Raw genomic sequence first — 26,226 nt, 5'->3', positions numbered from 1 at the left:
GAACAGTAGGGGGGAAATAAATAAGAGGAAATAGTTTTACTTTGTGTAATGACCCATCCACTCCCAGTCTTTATTCAAGCCTAAGTTAATTGTATCAAGTTTGCAAATTAATTCCAATTCAGCAGTCTCTCGTTGGAGTCTGTTTTTGAAGTTTTTTTCTTGAAGAATTGCCACTTTTAGGTCTGTAATCGAGTGAGCAGAGAGATTGAAGTGTTCTCTGACTGGTTTTTGAATGTTATAATTCTTGACATCTGATTTGTGTCCATTTATTCTTTTACGTAGAGACTGTCCGGTTTGGCCAATGTACATGGCAGAGGGGCATTGCTGGCACATTATGGCATATATCACATTGGTAGATGCACAGGTGAACGAGCCTCTGATATTGTGGCTGATGTGATTAGGCCCTATGATGGTGTCCCCTGAATAGATATGTGGACACAGTTGGCAATGGGCTTTGTTGCAAGGATAGGTTAATTGGGTTAGTGTTTTTGTTGTGTGGTGTGTGTGGTTGCTGGTGAGTATTTGCTTAAGGTTGGTGGGGGGGAGGAGCTGTCTGTAAGCAAGGACTGGCCTGTCTCCCAAGATCTGTGAGAGTGATGGGTCATCCTTCAGGATAGGTTGTAGATCCTTGATGATGTGTTCGAGAGGTTTTAGTTGGGGGCTGAAGGTGCTGGCTAGTGGCATTCTGTTATTTTCTTTGTTGGGCCTGTCCTGTAGTAGGTAACTTCTGGTTACTCTCTGGCTCTGTCAATCTGTTTCTTCACTTCAGCAGGTGGGTAGTGTAGTTGTGAGAACGCTTGATAGAGCTCTTGTAGGTGTTTGTCTCTGTCTGAGGGGTTGGAGCAAATGTGGTTGTATTGTACAGCTTGGCTGTAGACAATGGATTGTGTGGTGTGGTCTGGATGAAGGCTGGAGGCATGTAGGTAGGCATAGCGGTCAGTAGGTTTCCAGTATAGGGTGGTGTTTATGTGACCATCGCTTATTAGCACTGTAGTGTCCAGGAAGTGGATCTCTTGTGTGGACTGGTCTAGGCTGAGGTTGATGGTGGGATGGAAATTGTTGAAATCATGGTGGAATTCCTCAAGGGCTTCTTTTCCATGGGTCCAGATGATGAAGATGTCATCAATGTAGCTCAAGTAGAGTAGGGGCATTAGGGGATGAGAGCTGAGGAAACGTTGTTCTAAGTCAGCCATAGAAATGTTGGCATATAGTGGGGCCATGTGGGTACCCATAGCAGTGTGTGTGTGTGTGTGTGCGCACGTGCGTGCATCTTTGTGTGTGGACTCCCTCATGCATTTCCATAAAATGCTAAATCCAAAAGCCACTGTTGCTGGGGAAGGAGATGAGGATTCCAACACCATCCCAACAGAGGGCTCTGTGTGATAGCAGGAGAAACATGAAGTGGACTCCATCTACCCTCAAGCAAATACAGTTTGATGGCTGGGGTAAGTACTGGAGGGACCCCCCCTACTGCCACTCATACTGCTCCAGGAGTAGGAGAGGGGAATCCCTTGTACTGCTTTTGCTGCACTGGGGGAAAAAGGGTCCCATATGCCATTGTCTTATATCTCTAGGAGTGGATGAAGGCCCCACTGCCACTCCGATAAGAGGATAAAGACACAGTGCAAGTATAAGGCTATGAGCATGAAGCCATAGGTGTGCTTAGAGCCCTGGATTGCCTTAATCCAGCTCTGTGAATCATGGAACCCGCCATGCCCCCTTTGGGTTTACCTGATCATCTTCAGGATTAGTCAGGCTGGTAAAATGCTTCCCTATGCAAGACTAAGGGGTCTTCCTTCCTTCCCCTCATAATTTGCCACTATATTTAAACTAAATAACACACATCTTTGTTGTATTTCAAAACTGGATTTTTATTCTCCTTGGCACAAATTCTCCTGAGGCAGACACTACTCTGGTTTAAATAACTGTAACTCCATTAACTTCACTGTATCCAGGCCAATTCACAGCAGCTGAGGATCTTGTCCTTTGTAAGAGGATGCAGTTTTTCTCGTGCTCAAATTTTTCATTAAACCATATTGGGATTTCATTGTTATGCCATGATTCCCATAGTGTGAGGACATTTGGCAGATAACACAGCTTCAAATTAGGGCAATTTAACCTCCTGTTGCCTTTTTGGATGGCAGAATTTCTCATTTTAATCTTGGTGATTTACCTTCCCATACCAAGTTTTTAATTGTAGCTTGCACTTATTTTTAGAGTCCATTAGGCATCTAGAAGGGTAGCATACTGAAAGCATAATTATGCCAGGGAGAAGTAATCTATCTAATGATTTGTATTCTACCCCACCTAGTGAACTGCATCTTGTTCCAATTTACTATGTCATTGCACTGCAATTGTACAAGGGGGTAAATATTACCTCTCATAATGATTTTAAGCTTTTATTAAGGAGACTTCCTGAGTATTTCATACCTGCAGTTATCCATTCAGATTGCTGCTGTGAAAAAAAATCATATGAGGGTTTACTTCTGACAGCAGCAAAACCTTATTATTTTTGCCAGTTAATTGAATACCCAGCAATCTTCTAGAAATCACTATCACCATTAGTTATTTTTGCCAGTTAATTTAATCTCCATTAATTGTCTAGAAATCATCGTCACCATTTGATATCTAGGCAATCGGACACATATGGAGCAGGGGTCTACTTGTCTTGATCTGATTGCAGAATTGGTACCTATGGTGAGACCTTTAGTTGTGACTGGAAAAGCAAGAGCTTGTTCACATATTGAAAGCTTTCGTGCTCCTCATCCCTTGTTCTAACACTCTATTTATTTCTAATCACCACAGCAAGTGGTTCTAAAGCCAAAATAAATAGTAGATATAACTAAGAACAACCTTATTTGGAATGCAACTGATTTTGAATGATAGTCAGACACAACCATTACGCATAATACATGTCAGAGGATTTGTGTGCAGTAATTAGACCCTTTCTAAAAATACTACCCACAAATTATGTGTACACATAAACCATCTCAATCCACTCTGTCAAATGCCTTATATACATCTAGAGACAGACACTTTGCTCATTATGCCATAACACTTTTCAAATTTCATGTGAGGTGCTTATTATTATGGGAAAATAAACCACCAATGCTCATTCTGCCACTATTTTTGCACAAATTATCAGTTTGCAATTGAATAAATAAGAGGTGTGAGTATTGAGAGTACCATTTTTTGGTTATCTTTATTATTTAGCCTTGGGCTGCTAAAGGTACAACAAATTCAGGAAAAAGAATCTTTGAATAATCTATTATCTAATATGGATTTAGTAGGTATGGGAGAGCCATGCACCTGAAGGATAGGGATTATTTTTTTCTTTCCCCAAACTGTAGGGTATTTTCCCTGTATTGATTCACAATCTATTTGCAATAGTGGACAGCAAACAGATGTGATATTTTGGTCCCTACATTATTAGACCATTCCCCTGTATTGTTAATTCTCTTGCTATGACCCATGAGTATTAACCCTTTAAGGTACAGACTAGATCCATATCTGTTACAAGTCCCAGTGTTTCATGTGCAGATCAGAGTCAAAGCTGTAGGATCTGGTCTAGGTTATAACAAGCTTTATATGGAAGCAGTGTAGGGGGAACAAGTCTCTTGTGCAAGGACTATTCATAATTCCAGCCCTTCAAACTCCTTGAATGCAAAGCCTTCTCCACGCTTAAACTTCCAATGCAAGGGAGGAAGTGAGGGGAGTAGCAAGGTCAGTGCCATAGCCCTTGTGCCATTCTGCACAGGCCAGTGGAACTGAGCTATCTCAGGTGCTCTGTGTGTCTTTGGGGAGGAGGAAGGGTATTCATGCTGTCCCCTTTCTGGCCCAAACTCCCTGAGAGTATGTGATCCCAATGATTTGTGGCTTCCATGCTGCTCCCTAATACTGCCTTTGGGGTGGGGCTTTCTATGTCTACACCACATCTCCTACAGCAGCAGTGCATCTGTACCTCTTGAGCCCCATAGTGTCCACACCTGCAATGGAAGGTTTTTTCTTCATCACTGTAATTAAGCCACTCCCTCAGGAGATGTTAGCTAGATCTACAGTGTGACTTAGGTTGGCTTTTTCACAGCCCTGTGCAAGGTAGCTAACATGACCTAAATTTTAGCTGTAGACCAGACCTCAGTGACTAAGGAACACATATCCCATTGCAAATCATTGAGTCTTGTGCTCTTCCGTCACTTTTGGAAATCCCAGTCTCAAGCCACACTGTGACCTTTTATATCTAATAAAAGATACTGTGCCTTATCAGTTATCACCTGTATGGGCAATTTTGAAGGACCATTCAAGAGAAAATTTTCCCCCCAAAAGGTGAAAGTAAATCATTGGGTTAAAAAACTAGTGACAGCTTTTCAAAAGGGCTTAGTTTTGACCTAAATCTACTTCCATTGAAATCAGACAGAATATTACAGCTGTTTTGAATAGGGTTAGGCCAGTGCTGAGCATTTTAGAAAATTGCATCCTAAGCGTTTTTGATGCTAAATTGAACCAATGTTGGTTTTAGAGTAGCAGCCGTGTTAGTTTGTATCCGCAAAAAGAACGGGAGTACTTGTGGCACCTTAAGAGACTAACAAATTTATTTGAGCATAAGCTTTCATGGGCAACAGCCCACTTCATTGGATGCATGCATTGGAAAATACAGCAGGACGATTTTATATACACAGAGAACATGAAACAATGGGTGTTACCGTACACACTGTAATGACAGTGATCAGGTAAGGTGAGCTACTACCAGCGGGAGAGAAAAAAACCTTTTGCAGTGATAATCAAGATGGTCCATTTCCAGCAGTTGACAAGAACATGTGAGGAACAGGGTGTGTGTGTGTGTGTGTGGGGGGGGGGGGGATAAACATGGCAAATAGTTTTACTTTGTGCAATGACATATCCAATCCCAGTCTTTATTCAAGCCTAATTTAATGGTGTCCAGTTTGCAAATTAATTCCAATTCAGCAGTCTCTCGTTGGAGTCACTTCAGAAGGTGGGTATTATAGTTGTAATAATGCCCACCTGCTGAAGTGAAGAAACAGATTGACAGAGCCAGAAGAGTACCCAGCAGTCACCTACTACAGGACAGGCCCAACAAAGAACACCACTAGCCGTCACCTTCAGCCCCCAACTAAAACCTCTCCAGCGCATCATCAAGGATCTACAACCTATCCTGAAGGACGACCCATCACTCTCACAGATCTTGGGGGACAGGCCAGTCCTTGCTTACAGACAGCCCCCCAACCTGAAGCAAATACTCACCAGCAACCACACACCACATACCAAAAACACTAACCCAGGAACCTATCCTTGCAACAAAGCCCTTTGCCAACTGTGTCCACATATCTATTCAGGGGACACCATCATAGGGCCTAATCACATCAGCCACACTATCAGAGGCTCGTTCACCTGTGCATCTACCAATGTGATATATGCCATCATGTGCCAGCAATACCCCTCTGCCATGTACATTGGCCAAACCGGACAGTCTCTACGTAAAAGAATAAATGGACACAAATCAGACGTCAAGAATTATAACATTCAAAAACCAGTCGGAGAACACTTCAATCTCTCTGGTCACTCGATTACAGACTTAAGAGTTGCAATATTACAACAAAAAAACTTCAAAAACAGACTCCAATGAGAGACTGCTGACTCTTCGTAACGTTGGTTTTGTTGCAGATTTCAATGGCAGCAGGATCTGGCCCATATTTATCTGTTAGGATTATAGTTTAGGTTTCTATGTAGCCCTTGCAAAAGTTGATGACATGACAAAGTCTTAAAGCAAGGCAAAGAATACAGTGGTTCATTAAGGGCCAAATCCCCAAATCTTCGTGCCAGTACACAACCTAAGTGGCTGGGATGCTCTATGGACAGTGGTTGAGTAGGGCGGGATTCCTACCTTCCCAAATACATAGCAACTTGGAAGCCATTTCATAGAGGCTACTTCAGTTAATAAATCAGTAGACTGAAGTAAACCACCCCTCCATTATTCCCCACTACTTCAGTAGATCCATGCAGTAGATTATCTGACTTTGATCCAACCTATCCCTTCCCTTCCTCATACTTACCTTTGTACTCTGCTGCACATGTAATCTCCACAGCTAAGATATCTCCATGTAGAGTTCATGCCATAACCTTTCAAAATCAAATGTACTAGTGTGCAAGATTATGCCTCAATTTTACAATCCCGAATTGTCTGTATAAAATAGATAAAGGTTAAGTAATCCCTCAAACTTTTCCACGCATTTGAATATTTTGAAGTTTACCCATAAACTATTAAAAACCTATGATATGGTATTTAGACAGATTTACTTCTTCTTTGCTTTATATACAGAGAATATTTGTGCATAAATTCTGGGTGATTACTCTTGTTTCACTCTTTTGTTTTTATCATTGGAATTCAGCTATTTCAGCCTAATTTCTCCTCTCTGGCAGCAATTCTATTTCATTACTGAACTCCATGCTGGAGGATTGCTCTATATTCTTCGTTGAGTGATTTTTCTGTACCAATTTGGATACTGTTCTTCTGAGGGAAAATTATGCATGTATGATTATGCACAATGGCCTATCCGGTAATTCAGAATTACTCTGTTGAGGATAGGTATTGTGAAAAAAATAAAACTCATTGAAATCTGTCAGTTTACATAAAGACTCTGGGTAAGAGATTTTGTAACAATAATACAAAATAAACTAAGGAAAAGAAAGATTTATAGAAACCAAAAAAACTCAGCATGCAACCTAATCTTGAGGGCCTCTCCAGTCCTTACACTGGTGGGACTCCCACTGGAGCCAAGAGATCATAGGGTTAGGTTCTGAATTAGTCTGAATGTATACCTAATGGATACATACAGGTAACATAAATCCACATGCACTATTTTACCAGGTACTACTCAATTAAACTGAGACTTTCAAAGTCTGAGGGAGTTAGGCACCGAGCTCCCATAACAGGTCACAGTGTTTACCATGAAATCCCATTTTGTCTGATATCTGTTGTCCTTATGAATGACCAGATCCTTGAATGTATTCCATTCAGGTAAAGTACTGTGCCCATGTGACTTTAATGGGGCTCCAGGTGGTGCAGGATTGAAGGCTAAGGGGCTAATCCAAATCCTCTGAAGCCCATTGATATAAGCCCCCATTCAGTAGCTGCTTAAGCATGTGAATAATGTTAAGCACGCAATTAGGCCTCTTAAGATCAATTAGACTACACATGCTTAAAGTGAAACTACACTAGGTACCTTGGTGAATCTAGGCCACAATGATCATGACAATTTTGTTCAGTACTTACTAGCATTTAACATGGGGCTATGGAAATCAACGTAAATTCATAAATTGTCTGAAAGAAAACATCACAAAATCTTGAAAATCTTTGAGTCACAATTGATGGGGTCCAAAGCTAAAAGGTGGGACAAAAATATTTATCCTTTCATCACAACCTGAATGAAAGGTCCACTCATAAGCAAACAAAAATAACATTTAATAAAGCTAGTAAATACATTGTATCTCTGAACATTTTTTTTTAAAAGCAACCATGCAGGAAAGCAGAATAAATCAGACTCCCTGAAGAACATTAAAAATTTAATGTCTATGACCCCATGTCCTTGGTCTTGATCTCCCCCTCCACTAGTCAAGGGGGGAAAAGCTGGAGAAAATGGTCGGTGGGGGGGGGCGGAAACAGGGGCTTCTCCTGTGTGGGGTTTGGGAGATGGCCACATGCTGGCCTTCAGGAATGGTCACCATTCCCCTCCTGCACCACCACAGGATTTCCCATGGGAGGGGCTTCAGGTGCCAGTGCACAGCATTCCACAACAGTGCAGACAGCACTGGATACATTGGCATCCAATCAAGTGTGTAGGAATTCCAACAAGCCTTCAACCATCCAAAGGCACACTCCACTATCATCCAGCAGTGGTTTAGTTTGAAATTTAATTTCTATTTTCCATGGTTGCTGATGCCAAGGTAGGGTTTCATTAATCTGGATAAGAACAGGTATGTGAGGTCCCCCAGAATAACTGAGGACACAAAGACACCAGACATAAACAAGTCATTTCTGGGGAACAAAAGGACTGAAATTAATGGGCAAAGATCCATCAGAAAGGTAAAATGTCCACAAAAGTCCTTGTGAGTACCTGTCCAAGAAGCCTGAAACCATGACCAAGGGTGTAGACAAGCTGGGCCAGGATAATTATGAATTTTCTGAAACGTAGTACAGCACTTTGTCTTCCTCTCAATATCTTTGTCAATCCCCAGCCACAAGACCTGACTCTAAAATATCAATTATGCATCGTATAGCCTTTATCCATACAATGCCAAAATGACCTTTGGGAAGAGCTTCCAAAATTGAGATTGAAGTGATTTCAGAATGATCACTTACATTCCCCATAAGATGCAGCCATCATTCACAGATAATTCACATTGATGTGACGCAGATGATGTAAACTGGGGATTCTTTTGACACAACACTATACCTTGTGGTACCATTTCTTTCACAAGAGGAAGCAAATCATACTTAGTGATGTCTTTGTTAATGCATGTGTTAGCGATGGATAATCTGTCAAATTGAGATAGAACATTTTGTCCAAACTTTATTTGGGTTGATGGGAGCTTGGGCATGGTAGGCGGGACAGCCCATCAGCATTGCTGTGCTGAGTCCCTTTATGGGTACAGGAATAACTGAAAGTAGCCATGCTCATCCTTGCACATGAGCAGCAGATGATAGAATTCCATGTTTTGGTCTAAAAAGAGAAATGAATGGCCAATGATCCATAGGCAAGGTGTAATGTCTACCATACAGATAGGATGGAACTTGAGAATTCCAAAGATAATTCTGAGAGCTTCTTGCTCTATTTGTGCATAGCGCTTCTTAGGAGTAGTGAATGTTTATGAAGCAAAGGCAATAGATTTCTTCATGCCAAAAGTTAAAATGTAGGAAAGAACTGCACCCACTCCATATGGTGAAGCATCACAAGCCAATTGCAATGGTAGTGAAGCATCAAAGTTTAAAAAACCTTTTGCTGAGGTCAACAGTTTCTTTGTTTCCTTCAATGCACACTCACACTCTTTAGTCCAGTTCCATTTGTGCTTTACTGGTAAGTGTTCATGTAAAGGTGCCAGTGTTGACTTCAGATGAGGCAGAAATTTACCAAGGTAGTGAAGCAGGCCTAAGAATGAACATAACTGTGACGAGTTCTCTGGTGGGAGTGTTTGAAGAACAGCTTCTCTTTCTCTGTTGATTTCCTTAAGACTGTGGAATCAATTACATGACCAAGATATTCAACTGGATGTTTGAAAAAATCACATTTATCTCAAAGTACTCAGTTTTCCAAATGTTCCAAGACAGCCTCCACATTTTGAAGATGACTCTCTTTATCCTTTTCTGTAACTATGACGTTATCCAAATAACACTGAACTCCATTCAGTTCCTTCAGGATCTCATTCATGGCTTTCTGAAACAGGGCAGCTGTTGACATTATACTGAAAGGCAACCTGATACAACAATATAAGCCTTTTAGTATGTTGATTGTGAGATATTTGTGAGATGCTGGATCAATTGCTATATATATGCATTAAGCAAATTCAATTTACTGAAACACTGTCCGCCACTAAGAGCATCAAACAAAACTAAGAAGTAGTGGATACTGGTCTGCATATAAAAGTGAATTCACTGTCATTTTGAAATCTCCAAATATTTAGACTGAGCCATCCTTCTTGATCACTGATACAATGGGATTAGCCCACAATGGGATTAGCCCACTCACTCTATAAAACCAGTAACAAGATCCAAAGTTCACTAAATGGTCCAAATAAGTTTTCATTATAGGCTTACAATATTTTGGCTAGCTTTCAGACTTAACAGTAAGCTTCACTTATACATTTCTCATCTGTTCAGCTCTATTTCAGAAATGTGAGAGTATCTGTCCAGTATTTCTTGAAGATAATTGGTGCTTTTGTGATTGCCTTAAACTTGGTACAATTCACCTCAATCTAAAATCTGCCAAATAATGGTGTATAGTTTCCTTCAATCACATACAAGGGTAAAACAGCTCATTTCCATCTGGTTGAAATTTCCTCTGGAGTATCGCTTATAGGACTAGCATTTCCCTGGTATAAGTCTTCAAAACTCTGGTGGTTTCTTCTAGAAGAACTTGTGACGAAGTCTGGTGATAGTGGATGAACTAATCAGTGAGATGGCAGCTCCAGTATCAAGCTCCATTCTTCTCAGAAGTCCTTCAACCAAGGGTGTAATCCAGATGCCATCTCTGACTCGACTTTGCAATAACACATGTAGTGCTAGATTTTGGTCAGTGTCACTAGAGTTCTTCTCTTTTTCCACATTATGAATTCCCTCTTCCACCCTTTCTTAAGTTTGATCTTCACAGGTGTCTTCTTGGATGTGTTGTTACTCTTTATTGCTGGGTGTTGAACTGTGTGACAATCGCAGAGATGTTTCCTTTCTTCTGGTACCTCCCGCAAATAACCTGGTGTGCCCAACAATCCTTCTGGGTATGTGTAGTTTGTGCAGAATGTCCAGAGGGACATTGCTTGCATTTCCATGGTCCTCTGTCTCACTGATTCATAAGATAACTTCTCAGTTAACTCAAAAGCCCAGAGAATCCTTCTCTGAAGTTTCCATTACAATGGCTGCTTCAGTAACCTTTTTCAATATAAATGCTGATACAGTCAGCATCTATTTATGGACCTGATAATTACATAATTCAGAGACAAATTGGTTACACTGGACATCTCTTAATGTTTGTCCAAAATGACAATGCTCTGAGAACTTCCTTAGAGCAGCAATGAACTGTGCTACTGTCAAGGTTCCTTCCCCACTCTGAACGCTAGGGTACAGATGTGGGGACCTGCATGAAAAACCTCCTAAGGCTATCTTTACCAGCTTAGGTCAAAACTTCCCCAAGGTACAAAATATTCCACCCTTTGTCCTTGGATTGGCCGCTACCACCACCAAACAAATACTTGTTACTGGGGGAGAGCTGTTTGGACACGTGTTTCCCCCCAAAATACTTCCCAAAACCTTGCACCCCACTTTCTGGACAAGGTTTGGTAAAAAGCCTCACCAATTTGCCTAGGTGACTACAGACCCAGACCCTTGGATCTTAAGAACAATGAACAATCCTCCCAACACTTGCACCCCCCCCTTTCCAGGGAAATGTTGGATAAAAAGCCTCACCAATTTGCATAGGTGACCACAGACCCAAACCCTTGGATCTGAGAACAATGAAAAAGCATTCAGTTTTCTTACAAGAAGACTTTTAATAGAAATAGAAGTAAATAGAAATCCCCCCTGTAAAATCAGGATGGTAGATACCTTATAGGGTAATTAGATTCAAAACATAGAGAATCCCTCTAGGCAAAACCTTAAGTTACAAAAAAGATACACAGACAGAAATAGTTATTCTATTCAGCACAATTCTTTTCTCAGCGATTTAAAGAAATCATAATCTAACACATACCTAGCTAGATTACTTACTAAAAGTTCTAAGACTCCATTCCTGGTCTATCCCCGGCAGAAACAGCATATAGACAGACCCACAGACCCTTTGTTTCTCTCCCTCCTCCCAGCTTTTGAAAGTATTTTGTCTCCTCGTTGGTCATTTTGCTCAGGTGCCAGTGAGGCTACCTTTAGCTTCTTAACCCTTTACAGGTGAGAGGATTTTTTTCTCTGGCCAGGAGGGATTTTAAAGGGGTTTACCCTTCCCTTTATATTTATGACAGCTACCAACTCTCAACTCCCCTGATGGAACCTATATTTTTTCTGCTATCATTGATGGGAGAGGAGAAAAATGTCCCCGCAATGCTGCAGTAATTGCAGCATATGTGGCAGTTCCAGGCACAGTTGGAAACAGTTGGTCATGCAGGAGTCTGTATGCCTTTGGACTCATCAGTGTCAAAAAGGTTGAAGCTTGTCCATCTGCAATGGTGTTGCAGGTTACAAATTTCTCAAAGCTTTTGAGCATCGGCACTGACTCTCTGGGTGCTCTGGAGCTGGAGCACCCATGGGGAAAAATTAGTGGGTGCTCTGCACCCACCAGAAGCCAAGCTATCCTCTCCCCCATCCCATCTCCTCCTCCGCCACCTCCTCCTCCTCCCCAAGTGTGCCGTATCCCTGCTCCTTCGCCTACCTCCCAGCGCTTCCTGCTCAGCCTCCACCAAACAGCTGTTTGGCTGCTCTGGGAGGCAGGGGCTGGGAAGAGTGGGAATGTGGTGCACTCAGGGGCGGAGGCGGGTAAGAGGCGGGGTTGGGGCGGGGATTTGGGGAAGGGGACTTTGGGGGAAGGGTTTGGAATGGCGGTGGGGCAGAGGTGGAGTCAGGGTGGGGGTGGGGGCAGAAGAGGGTCAAGCACCCACCAACAGGAGCAGAAGTCAGCGCCTGTGCTTTTGAGGTATACCACCTATGATGTGGTTGTTGTCCAATTCACCAACATTGTGCAGAAATGTTGCCATTTTCTGTGCTTTCTTGTTGTACTTCACACCCTCTTGGATCCTTTTGTACCACAGGAGAACTCTTTTTTGTTACTGTACTATCTGTGCTCGGTCTGACACTTCTGGCTGTGAGCCAACAGTTCTGACTGCAAAATTCTTCCTTTGACTGCTGATTGCAAAACTGGGATCTCTCTGTTGGCTATAGACCCTCAGTTTAGGCTATGCTGTTTATCTGCCTGCTTGCACCTGGTCAGTCATGATGGCTGCTTGGTTCCCTCTCACTGCTTTGTTTGCAGAAGCTCCAGGCAGCAGACTATTCCCTTGTTCTGTGTAAACCTTCTGCCCATCAGAGTTGGCAGCAACAAGGGCCAGGTTCAGTATCTAGGGGTTCTGTTTCAATAACACAATGCAAAACTGGCTCGAGCCCCCACCCAGTGACCTGGGACAATTACATAACACCCCCTGGGTGCCTCTAAGACGCAATACTTCCCCTCTCACAAGCACAGAGTCTGAGTGTAGCAAAAACCTTTTTATAAAGGAGGGAAACAATGCGGTATTATGTTGGGGAAACACCAAAAACAGGATTCATAACACCAACCATGAGCAAAAGACCCACCCCTAGGTAAGTTTGTCACTGTCCTTTTCCCCTCAGGGTCTTAAATCCAGCAACCCAATACCCCCCCCCCCCCCCACCAGTTTCTGTCCTTGGTCAATGCAGTGTCCCAGAGTTCAGAAGTTCATCTGCAGAGTTTACCTCCCAGCATGGGTGGAAGTGGAGGGAGGTATGGGGGGCATCTTACATGCTCTGCTGCTCGGGTCAACAGCCAAGTGCCATGCCTCTCCATGGTGTTCTGCTGCAGTCTTCACCACCAGCTGCACCTCTCCGTCAGCTGCCCTGCTATCCACTCCACTCCACTAACTGTCTGCTCACCAACTTGTCTTCAGTCCCCCCTCACACACTTAACACAGCTCTCAGCAACTTCAGTTCTCAGTGATTTTTAACTGGTAGTGGGGGAGCCTCAGTGCTGATGCACCACTAGCCCAAAGTAGGTCTAATGCTTAGACCTAGGTGTCAGTGGTTTCAGCTCTGCAGCACGTAACAAGACTCCTAATGGAGCCAGAATTACACCATGGAGAGAGGAGGGGTTAGAGTAGTGTTTAGGGCCCTCATAAGGAGGCACACACTACCAGATACACATACCTATCCCCAGCCTCTCTCAATTCCCTGGGTTTTGGAACCCATGTCCCTTGCCTATCAAGTGCTACTTAGTTGAGGGCGAGCCCCTCCATCATAAAATGCCAAGTACAGTTCTTCTGTCCTTGATTCACATAACCAGGATAACAACCCTTTATTACTCCTGCCCCAGCAACAGAGAGACTGGGGATCCCACAGCAGCCCAAAGTGACCATTTAGGCAAGCAGTCCATCATGCTAGGCAGGGTGGGTGTGCCCCTGCAAACGAGATCAGCCCCCGAAGTCCTTTTCCACAGCTCACTACCAGATGTCATGGTAGAGCTCATTCTGACTCTGTTTACATCTGTTTTTAATTTGCCAGCTTCCCCTCTCTAGCAATCTGGTTCATAATGTCCCAGCAGCCACCTTGTCACCTTGTGCTTCAAACTTTTCCCCTTTTTAATATTATTATTATTTGCTTAGCATTTCTTCTTGTTGTTCAGGCACATGCAGCATTGGACTCATGGTATCAAAATTCTTCATCAATAAATGTTATATCTGGACCCAGAAGAGAGGGAAAAAAACAAATATAGAGGAGCTCACAGATTTCTACTCTGCAAATGTTTATTGTTCTGGATACAAAACATAAACCAATATGAAAATATAAAAGTGAGGCTTTGCACTGGGGAGGGAGGAAAGGACTCAAAACGGTCATGACATCACAGTCATCCCAAGGTTCCAGGATGATGTGATCCCACCACACCATGCTGATTCACCTGGTCCAGAGGTGGCAGTCAACTGATGGACATATAGTCACAAAGCAGCAGTCTCCCGAATCTCTGTGTCATATGGGTAAGTACTTGAATATGTGCACCAGTGTAGACTTAATTTTAGGTACCTATCTCCAAGATGGGGCAGATTTAGTACATACTCCTTGCTTTGGCATCTCACGTTAGACACGAAGCCATCTAGCATGCTGTCTTTTGTGAATCTCATTCTGAGACACCTATCTCCCTCCATTTATTGTATAGGGAGCAGAGGCTTTGTGAATCCCAGGGAATCCCTAGGCACCTAAAATTCAGGCCTGCTGACACTTAGCATCTTTGTGAATCTAGCCCTATTAAAGTCTCATTCGTAGATTTGGGATCCTATTTTTCATTAGTGGCACAGGGTGGCCTCCTCCAGGGCACCTTCTCATTGCCTAGTGTTGCCAACCCCCCAGGACTGTCCTGGAGTCTCCAGGAATTAAAGATCAATGTTTAATTAAAGATTATGTCATGTGATGAAATCTGCAGGAATTTGTCCATCCAATGTTGGCAACCATACTGTCACCTGATGTCACTCTGCAGGCCCACTGCCATCAATTTTTCCCCTCTTCAGGGCTTCCCAATTAAACTCCCCATAGACAGACTCAGACGCCCTGCTTGCATAGCTTTATTTATTTTCCAAAAACAGCAAACCAAACCAGAAACAACAGCATTAGACAATTACATGCTGGCCTTAGTCTCTGCCCTCAGGGGTATTTCCTCCCAAACTGCTGGCAGACTTCCTGTGTCTGTCATTCCCCACAGTTAGGTCATTTCTTCCTCTGCATCTCTCTCAGCCCCTCCCTCTTCCACTCCTTATAGGAATATCTCTCTGAGGTGTGCCTCCGCAGTAATCAGGCTTGGCTGGACCCAACCCTCTGACCTATAAAGGGCCAAGACATCTTGTTACAATTAGACAGGGACAAGAGCCATTTCAAATCTGGATCCAAACTCCAGATGCGTTTTTTAAACCTCTTCTATTTTTACTTCTTTTAAAACTCTTTTAATATTTTTGCTTTGCACTAAGGTCTTTGTACGTAGCTGAGTTTATATCTCCTCAGTAAATTCTCCCTCTCAATAAATCAGACCATCTCAAAGTTCTTCATCCCATTTCTTTTATCTCACAGCATCTAACTTTGTTTGCTTCTCTGCTTTTTGATAAGCAAGGCTCATTCAAATGTTGTTCAACCTAAGGGCTATTATCAATCACAGTATACAGAATTTTTAAAGTGAAAATACAATGTGGATGGGTCGAGCACAAAAGGTAAAAACTCCCTTTTAAGATCAGTCCCAGCAGGTACTGTTTTAAAGCTTTAAAATTATAATAATAAAAAAGAAGTTCAAGCAATTTAGAAAGTTACAAGCTATTGCTTGGGAGGAGAATCAAATTGCTGGATGATATCAAGTGATGCCAACTCTTGAACTAGCAGAGATAACTCTGGCAGCAGCAATAAGAGAACTTTTGAATCAAGAAAATGAGTATTTGTATTACCAAGACATAATGCAGTGCCTCAGTTAAAAGTAATAGCTGATGACCTAAGGGGATGATTATGTAGATGAAAGCAATTTTGTTTTCTGAAAGTAAGGCTTTTTCGAGAAGAAAATGATCTCAGCTTCACCGCCCCCCACAATGCTAACTGGACATAGCTTAATAACATAACAAGCGAATGTGAAAGGAAATTTAGAAGTCTAATTTACCAGATATTTGTTTTTTATTGAATATAAGCACTCGCGATCATTTAAAGTTCATGTCGTTCACCTGTTCAAATATTTTAATAGTTTTCCTTTAATAAGACCAATGTTGGCCTTCTGTTACTGTTCCACAGGCTTTGGGGGAACAGAGATAATTGAACTGATGGGATATGGGTGACTTAAAAGGTATTGGTACTTTCTATTAGGCACTAGCAATAAACAGGGTATGTGATCCTGAAAAATTACAGATTTAGTTCACCTTGGTTGTTTTAAACTGTAATTTAAGAAGTCAAAATAAGAAGTCAGGTGTGTGGGGGCAGATTTTCCAAAATGTACTTGTTTGACAATGTGTAAGTGTGACGTTGCACTCTATATGATTTTATGAAAATATGCTAATGAGTGTGAATATAATGTAACTGGAATATGCTTCATGCAAAAGGTCTCTTGTAAGGTATCATTACAAAGCTTATAATCTACTAAGTGTGGTCATCCTATTTGTATGTATGTATCATTCTTGTATCTCAAACTAGATATATGAAATATAACTCTGAGGGCCTATTGTAATTATGCAAAGGGTGGGCCATTAATGGTGGTTTGGAATCCTGATGGCTCCCATCAACCAGGACAATTGACTGTGGATGGCTCTCTTTGCTTGCAGGCCTTCCTGTGAGTCAGGCTGGGAGAAATGAGGGTTTGGAGTCTTACAGAACTGGAATCCATCTTTAACCTGGTGCTTTTCCATTTAGAAGGAGGGGTGGGAATCCAGAGAGGGACCAACCTGATTGCCTTTTATGATGAGATAACTGGCTCTGTGGATATGGGGAAAACAGTGGATGTGACATATCTTGACTTTAGCAAGGTTTTTGATACGGTCTCCCACAGTATTCTTGCCAACAAGTTAAAAAAGTATGGATTGTATGAATGGACTATAAGGTGGATAGAAAGCTGGCTCAATTGTCAGGCTTAACAGGTAGTGATCAATGGTTCGATGTCTAGTTGGCAGCCGGTATCAAGCAGAGTGCCCCAGGGATCAGTCCTGGGGCCGATTTTGTTCAACATCTTCATTAATGATCTGGATGATGGGAGGAATTGCACCCTCAGCAAGTTCACAAATGACACTAAGCTGGGGGGAGAGGTAGATATGCTGGAGGGTAGGGATAGGGTCCAGAGGGACCTAGACAAATTGGAGGATTGGGCCAAAAGAAATCTGATGAGGTTCAACAAGGACAAGTGCAGAGTCCTGCACTTAGGACGGAAGACTCCCATGCACCACTACAGGCTGGGGACTGACTGGCAAAGCAGCAGTTCTGCAGAAAAGGACCTGGGGATTACAGTGGAGAAGAAGCTGGATATGAGTCAGCAGTGAGCCCTTGTTGAGAAGAAGGCTAACGGCATATTGCACTGCATTAGTAGGAGCATTGCCAGCAGATTGAGGGAAGTGATTATTCCCCTCTATTCAGCACTGGTGAGGCTACATCTGAAGTATTGCTTCCAGTTTTGGGTCCCCCACTACAGAAAGGATGTGGACAAATTGGAGAGAGTCCGGCAGAGGGCAACAAAAATGATTAGGGGACTGGGGCACATGACTTACAAGGAGAGGCTGAGGGAACTGATCTTGTTTAGTCTGCCGAAGAGAAGAGTGAGTTAGAATTTGATAGCAGCCTTCAACTACCTGACGGGGGATTCCAAAGAGGATGGAGCTCAGCAGTTCTCAGCGGTGGAAGATGACAGAACAAGGAGCAATGGTCTCAAGTTGCAGTGCAGGAGGTCTATGTTGGATATTAGGAAACACTATTTCACTAGGAGCGTGGTGAAGCACTGGAATGGGTTACCTAGGGAGGTGGTTGAATTTCCATCCTTAGAGGTTTTTAAGGCCCGTCTTGAAAAAGCCCTGGCTGGGATGATTTAGTTGGTGTTAGTCCTGCTTTGAGCAGGAGATTGGACTAGATGACCTCCTGAGGTCTCTTCCAACCCTAATCTTCTATGATTCAATCATTCTAAGGGAAAACAAGAATAAGTACTTTGAAATAGATTTCTGCCTTTGCCCCCTCCTCAAATCTCTCCCACTCCCACCTTTCTCTTATTGGACACTCTCAAATTCTATCTCTCCTGGGCAGGATTTGAAGTAGATCAATAAGGGCAAATTTCTCTTACTCTGTCTCCCCACTTCCCCCAACCCTCTCCTGAGCAGAAGGTGGGGATATTAGTAAAAGGTCCAGGAACTGAAAGAAAGGACTCCATAACATACATCACAGCACATTTTAAAACTCAGTGAGGAGCACTAATATCTGCCACTACATCCAGCCAGTAGATAAATACATATGGGTCCAGATCTCTCCCTGGTGTAAGTCAATGGCTATTCGCTGATTTACACAAGCGGATGTTCTGGTCCATTAGCTGCACATAAACCGTTCTAAAGACTTTTTTATGTAGCTGTCTGCTAGAAAACACTGTTTTGTGTCCATTTATTTAATCATGTAGTTAGTATATCAGTCTTCCTTTGTCTCTTTGTCTTGGAAAAGTAATAGTGCTATGTACTGGCAAGCACAAAATGGCAAAAGAAAAATGTCACACAAAATAAGGAAAAAGTTTGCATAACCCATTGAAAGCAGAAAATCACTAATAATTAGCAATTATTTAGTCCTTTTCATCTTCAAAGCAATTAAAAATTAACTAATTAATGTTAAGGGGATATGAAGAATAAAATGGGTTTTTTAATGTATGGGGGGAAAGTAGTATTGAAAAGAAAGAAGGTCCATTAACAAATGAAGGAGATTAATGTAATGAAGAATCAAAAAATGACTGAAGTACTGAGTACGTTTTAAAAATCTATTTTAGGTAAGAAAAATAATGAGAGGAAGTTTAGAGAATTAAGAATGAGGATAACATACAAATAACTAATGATCTGTAACAGGCAGGGGAACACTAAGAAAATCTGAATATAGGCAGATATTTTGATGTGGACAACACACATTCTAGGACATTAAGACTGATTTTTATCCTAACTGTGTAGGTCCAGTATAAAGTCCTCTGCATCACTTAAACCTCTACATACCTCTCATAAATTGCCAGTGTATACACTGGAGGCAGGAAGATCAAGGGAGGATCTACCAAATAGTGCCTCAATTCTCCATACAGGAGGCACTGCAAATGCTATATAAAGCCATAGGCTGGAGTAGCAGCAATGAAAGGACTGCACTGCAGAATTGCACCCTGGAGATGCTTTGGGATATGGTCTCTATGTAAAAGAATAAATGGACACAAATCAGACGTCAAGAATTATAACATTCAAAAACCAGTCGGAGAACACTTCAATCTCTCTGGTCACTTGATTACAGACCTAAAAGTGGCAATTCTATAACAAAAAGACTTCAAAAACAGACTCCAATGAGAGACTGCTGAATTGGAATTAATTTGCAAACTGGATACAATTAACTTAGGCTTGAATAGAGACTGGGAGTGGATGAGTCATTACACAAAGTAAAACTATTTCCCCATGTTAATTCCCCACCACCACCTCACACTGTTCCTCAGACGTTCTTGTCAACTGCTGGAAATGGCTCACCTTGATTATCACTACAAAAGGCCAAAATCATGATCACTCTCCTTGCAGACTGTATGGTAACACCCATTGTTTCATGTTCTCTATGTATATAAATCTCCCCACTGTATTTTCCACTGAATGCATCTGATGAAGTGAGCTGTAGCTCACGAAAGCTTATGCTCAAATAAATTTGTTAGTCTTGAAGGTGCCACAAGTCCTCCTTTTCTTTTTGCAACCTACTTATAGTTCATTTGCTTAGGACCCAATTAGAAGTAATGGAAAGATATTGAGACAGACGAAATATAGGGTGGATATCAGGAAAAATTCCCACAACTGATGCCTATTAGATTATAAAATAATCTTCCAAAAAAACCATGGGGAAGTCCCATTTGTTGGCGCAATGAAAACTGGACTGTAAAGAACACTTATAAATATAGAATGGAAATCAATATTGCATTAGCAGGGAGATACATTCTATGACCCTATGGGTATTTTCAATCTTGTTAGGTGACTTGCCCAATGTCAAACAGGGAGTTTTTAGCAAAGACAATATCAGCTCTCAAGGCCTGATCATTTCTACAGATACATGCACACAAGTCCTTGTATGATTGGGCCCCAGGAGTTCCTGACTCAGAGTCCTAATTTCAGACCACAACACACATTATTGGGGTCAATACAAGGGTAACTGGAAAAAACTTTATGGCCTATGGCATATAGGAGGTCAGACTAGGCCAGGCCCTTAAACTCTATTAATCTATTAACCAGTTATATCCCCACCTTCTATTTCTGTCATATATATGTTCACACTGAGGATCTGTAGAGTTCATGCTGTTTGCTTTTTCCATATTCTGACTTGTGTGTGTGTGTTCCTCTGTTTTTTTCTAAGAAATCACTACACTGGCTTCAATAATTGCTGCACGTTTCATTCAGGTAGCTAGCTGCATGGAATAAAAGCATGTATCCTTCCTCAGTCCATTTTTTGGGATCTTCTTAAAGTGTTTTTAGTGAGCAACATTTTCAGTGACTACTTCTGGATTTTGCTGTCCCATCTTGTCTTGCTTCACAATGAAAATGTTAATAGCTGCCTCTGACTGTTATTGGGAGAACATGTAGTAGGTAGCAGGCTAGGAATCTGATTTTTTGTGAAAGAAGGCTGTCCGATTCAGTTAGTCAGCCTCTCTCAGGCTGTCTTTGTCTTAACACAAACCAGTGCTACTTTTTATTTTGGTTATCTCTGTGACAATTTCTGTTCTATCTCTTTGTTAAAAGCCTCAACATCCAGCGAACTTGCTGTCATAATGGTCTTGGAATAGATTATTCTAGCCTCAAAGCTTAAACAAGAAAAAAAGAAACAACAGTTACACAACCAATAGTAAGTTATGGTGACACAGCCACTTCACTTTCTGCTTGGTACTTTCACTTCACAGCTGCTGCTCTTGATGACCATGGAGATGGTGATGATATATTTTTCAGTATCCCCAAAACTTAAAGATAACCCACCCCCAAGTTAGTAGACTTATAACATATCTCATACACAAAAATAGCCAAACAAAAAAAACAAACACAGTCCACTTATACATTATAGGACCTGATTCTCATGTTCACCAAGGCCACTTTACATTCATCGGGAAGAAATACTTTAATCTTCCTGGTCATTCTCTTTGGGGAAGTACCTAACATCTTTATTCCTTTTTCTGCCTGGCCCAGGGGCTAACCATGTGTGCTCTTTCACAAACAAGGCTTTGTGTCTATATACCTACCTAGTTCCATTCTGTTGGTATTTATTTGCCTTTCCAGTGTGATGCCTCCCTGTAGCTATGAGTCATTAGACTGCATTGTTCTCCGCCATCTGAGATCTACCAGCAGGAGAGTGGGGTGGGAGGAGGTATTGTTTCATGGTCTCTGTGTATATAATGTCTTCTGCAGTTTCCACAGTATGCATCCGATGAAGTGAGCTGTAGCTCACGAAAGCTTATGCTCAAATAAATTGGTTAGTCTATAAGGTGCCACAAGTACTCCTTTTCTTTTCTCTACATAGCATTTTCTGTTTGTAATGTTTTGACTACTTCCAACTGTGTGCTTTAGGGTGACCACCCTTTCAAAAGACAAAAGTGGGACACATGCAGCAACCTTACCCCATCCCCTGCTCCTCCTCTTCCCCCAGAGGCTCAGGAGCAGCACCAGCCTCTTCCCACTGGAGCGGGGGAGGAGGACTGAGATGGGCCTTAGCTACCCCTCACCAAGAGGCCCCACCCCTGCTCCTCCTCTCCCCCCCCCACGACTCCCCTGGCCAGACCAAAAGCCGGAGATGGGCCATGGTAAGAGCCACCCAGATACTTTAGTGCATTCTGTAATGAACTATGGCCTATCATTTCCTTGCTACTCTCTCTCTCTCTCTCTCTCTCTCTCTCTCTCTCTCTCTCTCTCTCTCTCTCTCTCTCACACACACACACACACACACACACACACACACATGAATAGGGCCTGAAAGGCAGCATAGCTAGAGAAAATCTGGTGTGCTATACAGAAAAAATGTTGGGTTGTTGGGTCATGGCAGCATATCTGTAAATATTCAGAGTCCAACTTCCTCCAAAAACAGCACAGAGCAGCAGCTGGGGAATCTATTACAATCCAAAGACTGCAGTGCCGGCCACTGATTAGACCCTCTAGCACTCCATGTCCTGGGGTGTAGGATTCTATCCATCTTGATCTTGATGGAGAAACCTTACTCAATGCTTTTGTAATCTAGTTTCGTGCAGGAAGGGAGAATTTGACTCTTTGAGAGGATTTGTCCTATTGCTTACATATAGTCTGTTTTACTAACTGTCTAAATAACTTTTATAGGTACCTTTGATTCCTTTGAGAGATTGTTAAATCTCTACTTGTTTACTCCTTTTAAGTATAACATTCATTGTTACGCCAGGCAGCTCTATATGTTTTAGAAAATGAAGTGTTTAGCTTCCGCTTTTCTGCTGATAATACACAGGTCTTTTTTCTCCTTCCCGGGTGAATAATAAGAAAAATATGCTACAAAATCAACACATCAGATCCTACGGAAAAAAAAATATGGAGGAATAGGCAATAATAATAGAGTAAATCTTGAGGCCCCTAAAAATCTGGGATGGGGAAGAAGACCCAATTTTGTGCAGGGTCTTTTAGCTGTCCTGCTAATCAAGATTATAATGGGTCAGAATGGCTGGGGAATGGACTTTAGGGGAATGTATGTTACCTCTCTTCCAAAACAGAAAAGCATGCTACCCTCCTCCTGGAGCACATTTTGCCATACACCCAGTACATAGACTCAGTAGTCAGGAGGCTTTTCCTAGTGTTTCAAATTCTTATGCCTTTATCATTTTGGGGGAGGGGGATTCTTGAAACCATTTACTGCAGGAATTATGAAATGATGTGAGAATTTCGTCTTTCATTTAAAAGAAAAAGTAAGTTTCTAGCCATCATGGTGGCAGAGAAAAGCTTACAACATGAACTCTAAAACTCTAGCAGCAGTAGATCAATATTACAAAAAAAACAAACAACCCCCCCCAAACAACTGTACATTTATTATTCTCTAAATCTCATAATTTTTAAACCAATGCAAGGATTTGCGGGGACTTAATTCCTGATATTTGAATGCAGTTGGAAATACTCATAACAGCCAATTAATTATTATTTTTAATAATTGGGTGGGTTTCAATGAAGTCACACAAATGAGGGTCATTCTTATCAGTTGCCAGCTTGTGCAGATCAAGGAGTGACTGGTTCACATTTTTTTCCAGGTGCAAAGCACACTCCATTGCTGTCAACCCATTCTCCCAATCATCAAGATCTGGTTTCTTGATGTCCTGCAAAAAGATCTCCTGCAATACTATTAAATATTTAAATTAGTGAGGTGCCTAGAAGCCCCAGTCCTGGACCAGCACCCCATGGTGCTAGGCTCTATACAAACACAGAACATAAAGACAGACCCTGCCCCCAAAGAGTTTACAATCTCTGTAAGATCTTACAATCTTGATGCTGTGCAGGGGCCTCCAACACTAGTTGGCCTCCTCTCTTAAAATTCTCTTGATCAATTGGAGGGATGTCGAATGCTGCTGCTGAGCACCAGTGGGAGTAGTCTTCCTGCATCTCTTTCGCAATTTCAGCACACAAGTGCAACACAGGGCAGGATTTTGGCCTCAGCCTCTCTTACTCTATGGTAGTGCCCCAACCTCGATCAGTGGGATATTCGAGCAGGAGCCTCCTGGTTGTAAATGGGAAGAGGCCACTATGAAGACATTTTCCGTGAAGTGTCGTCGAATAGGGAACTCTCTCCCCACTTTGGTAATAGCGAGAGCAGACATTTTAACTGTCTGGGCAAGCTACAAGACTCATCCTGAAGTTCTGATAAGGGGAAAGAAGATGGTAATTAAATGGGATTATTATATTATTGTCATTTTCCTCTTGAGTGACTACTGTTGATGTGGAGGCTCATGGCTAGCTACTTCATTTGAATTCAACTGTAGTTTAGGCTTAAGCTTTTTCTGGTACTTTTTTGGTTCATAGAGGATTTAGAGCTAGATGCTTTATATATTTCAATAAAAATTAATGAAATAATTGTACATAGTGCTTTAAATCATCAAAGCTTTGTATGGATATACATTTAATATAGATATAGACTCTTGTAAAACATTGTAAACAACCTTATATAATATTCAGGGGAGGCTGAATTGATTCAAATAGGCTTGAATTTTTTCCCCAAATATTTTTCTTTATTTTTTTAAAGCAAACATAATTGTGTTACAATGCAGAAGCACTATGTTGGTCAAGGAATCATATCTGAATCTATTTTGCCATTCAAGAATATATAAATCAAATCCCCAGAGTTTCCCAATTGTCATTTAAGGAAGATTTCCAGACAGCAATTGATCCTCTTATGCCCCATTTTGGGATATTGAGACCCGCATCTGTTATCTTTCAAACAGAAATTTGTAAACTGGTCTTGCAGCTTACTGCAGGAATTCTCAAATGAATTCAAAATACAGAAACTTAAATGGATGAATTAACTTATGCACCCCATACTTTACAGACACTACTGTGAATACCAGTAAAGCAACCTATTGATTTTAAGATTTTTACTTTGCTTTATAAATCCATTCACTGGCTTTGTCTACAATATCTGTGTGAATTACTAACACCGTATTTCCCTCCCTGCTGGTTGAATACTGGTCCAGTAATGGCTCTTTTGATCTTTCTAAAATCTTTCAGAGCAGTGCATTATTCCCACTCTCTCAAGACTTAACTACCCACTATACATCAATGTCACTTACTATTCCTAAAATCAAGTCTAAAATCTGATCCGTTAGGTGTAGACTGCTGGCATTGTTCTACTTTGCCAGCCAAATGAATGCAGTATGATCATATCAATTCAATACTTTTCTGTTAGAAAGAAGTTTGACACATTCTTTATTTCTTTTGCATGACTTGTTTTGTTTAGATTGTTTTTGTTTGTTTGTTTTTTGCAGAATTTTGAGGCACTAGTCAAAAAGTTTACAAGTGCTATGATAAATGATATATTGGAGACAATTATGTGATGGACGGGAGAAGAAATTATTGATGAAACAAGCCTAATTTTTGAGACCTGGACTATTTGGTGAGCAAAGATCCATGGGAAATAACTAAAGGGGAAGTGATGAAAGAAGGCTAAAAAGTGGAAGAAGGAATAGCATTATTATCCTTCTTAGGTGTTACATTAACATATTAATGCTATTTTATTAGAAATTAGGTGAACCTTAATATAAAAAAAATAGGTTCAGCATAATCTTTGGACCAGATCCAGTGAAGTCAATACGGTGCGACTGATTCACACTACCTGAGGACCTGGCTCATTGTGTGTAAATCCAGATTCCAGAATACCATTGTGAACCTCCGTAGTGAGACATTACTAGAAACAGAAGAGAGTGTCTCCTCACTTTGCACACCAAGGCTACTGATTAGAGGGAGCTGAGTGAGAATGGATAAGTCGTCCATTCCATCTGTATATAGGGCCCAGGCTTTAAAGGGTATGTAGGCCCCCTGTGGCAGGTAAGACGTGGCTGGTGAGACTAGCGTAGCTGGGAGACCAAGGAAGTTAGCCAGTGGAGTTTGCCAGTAGAGGGATGGAGGTTTTCCCTTAACTTGCAGATACTCTACAAGGAAGAACCTGCAACAGGAGGAAAATGTTGCATCACCAACTATACTGCTACCTGGTCATCTGCCTGCACCTCTGAGGGCCCCCAAGAGATAGACATACTGACCGTGGAGACTTCCATTCAGGCCATGATTTAGATTAGCTGGGAATGACGCATGCATCTCCCTGCTGAAGAAATCCAAGCAGAGGGACGCACTGCATGTGAGAGTTGTCTGTTGGAAGAGTCTCTCAGGAAGGAGGTAAGAGAGCTACAGTAGGAGGTGGCCCTTCTGCATAGCATCCCGAAGAGTGAGGACTTATTTGACAGGAAGTACATGGAGATGTCTGGGATGGATAATGCTGACAGATAGATAAGACTACAGAGTCAACCGAGAAGGAAGGAGAATGGCTATTCTGTGGGAAAAAGC

This window comes from Lepidochelys kempii, chromosome 1, assembly GCF_965140265.1.
Source record: "Lepidochelys kempii isolate rLepKem1 chromosome 1, rLepKem1.hap2, whole genome shotgun sequence".
NCBI lineage: Eukaryota > Metazoa > Chordata > Testudines > Cheloniidae > Lepidochelys > Lepidochelys kempii.
The sequence above is the reverse complement of the archived record's forward strand: the minus strand, read 5'-3'. Positions refer to the sequence as shown.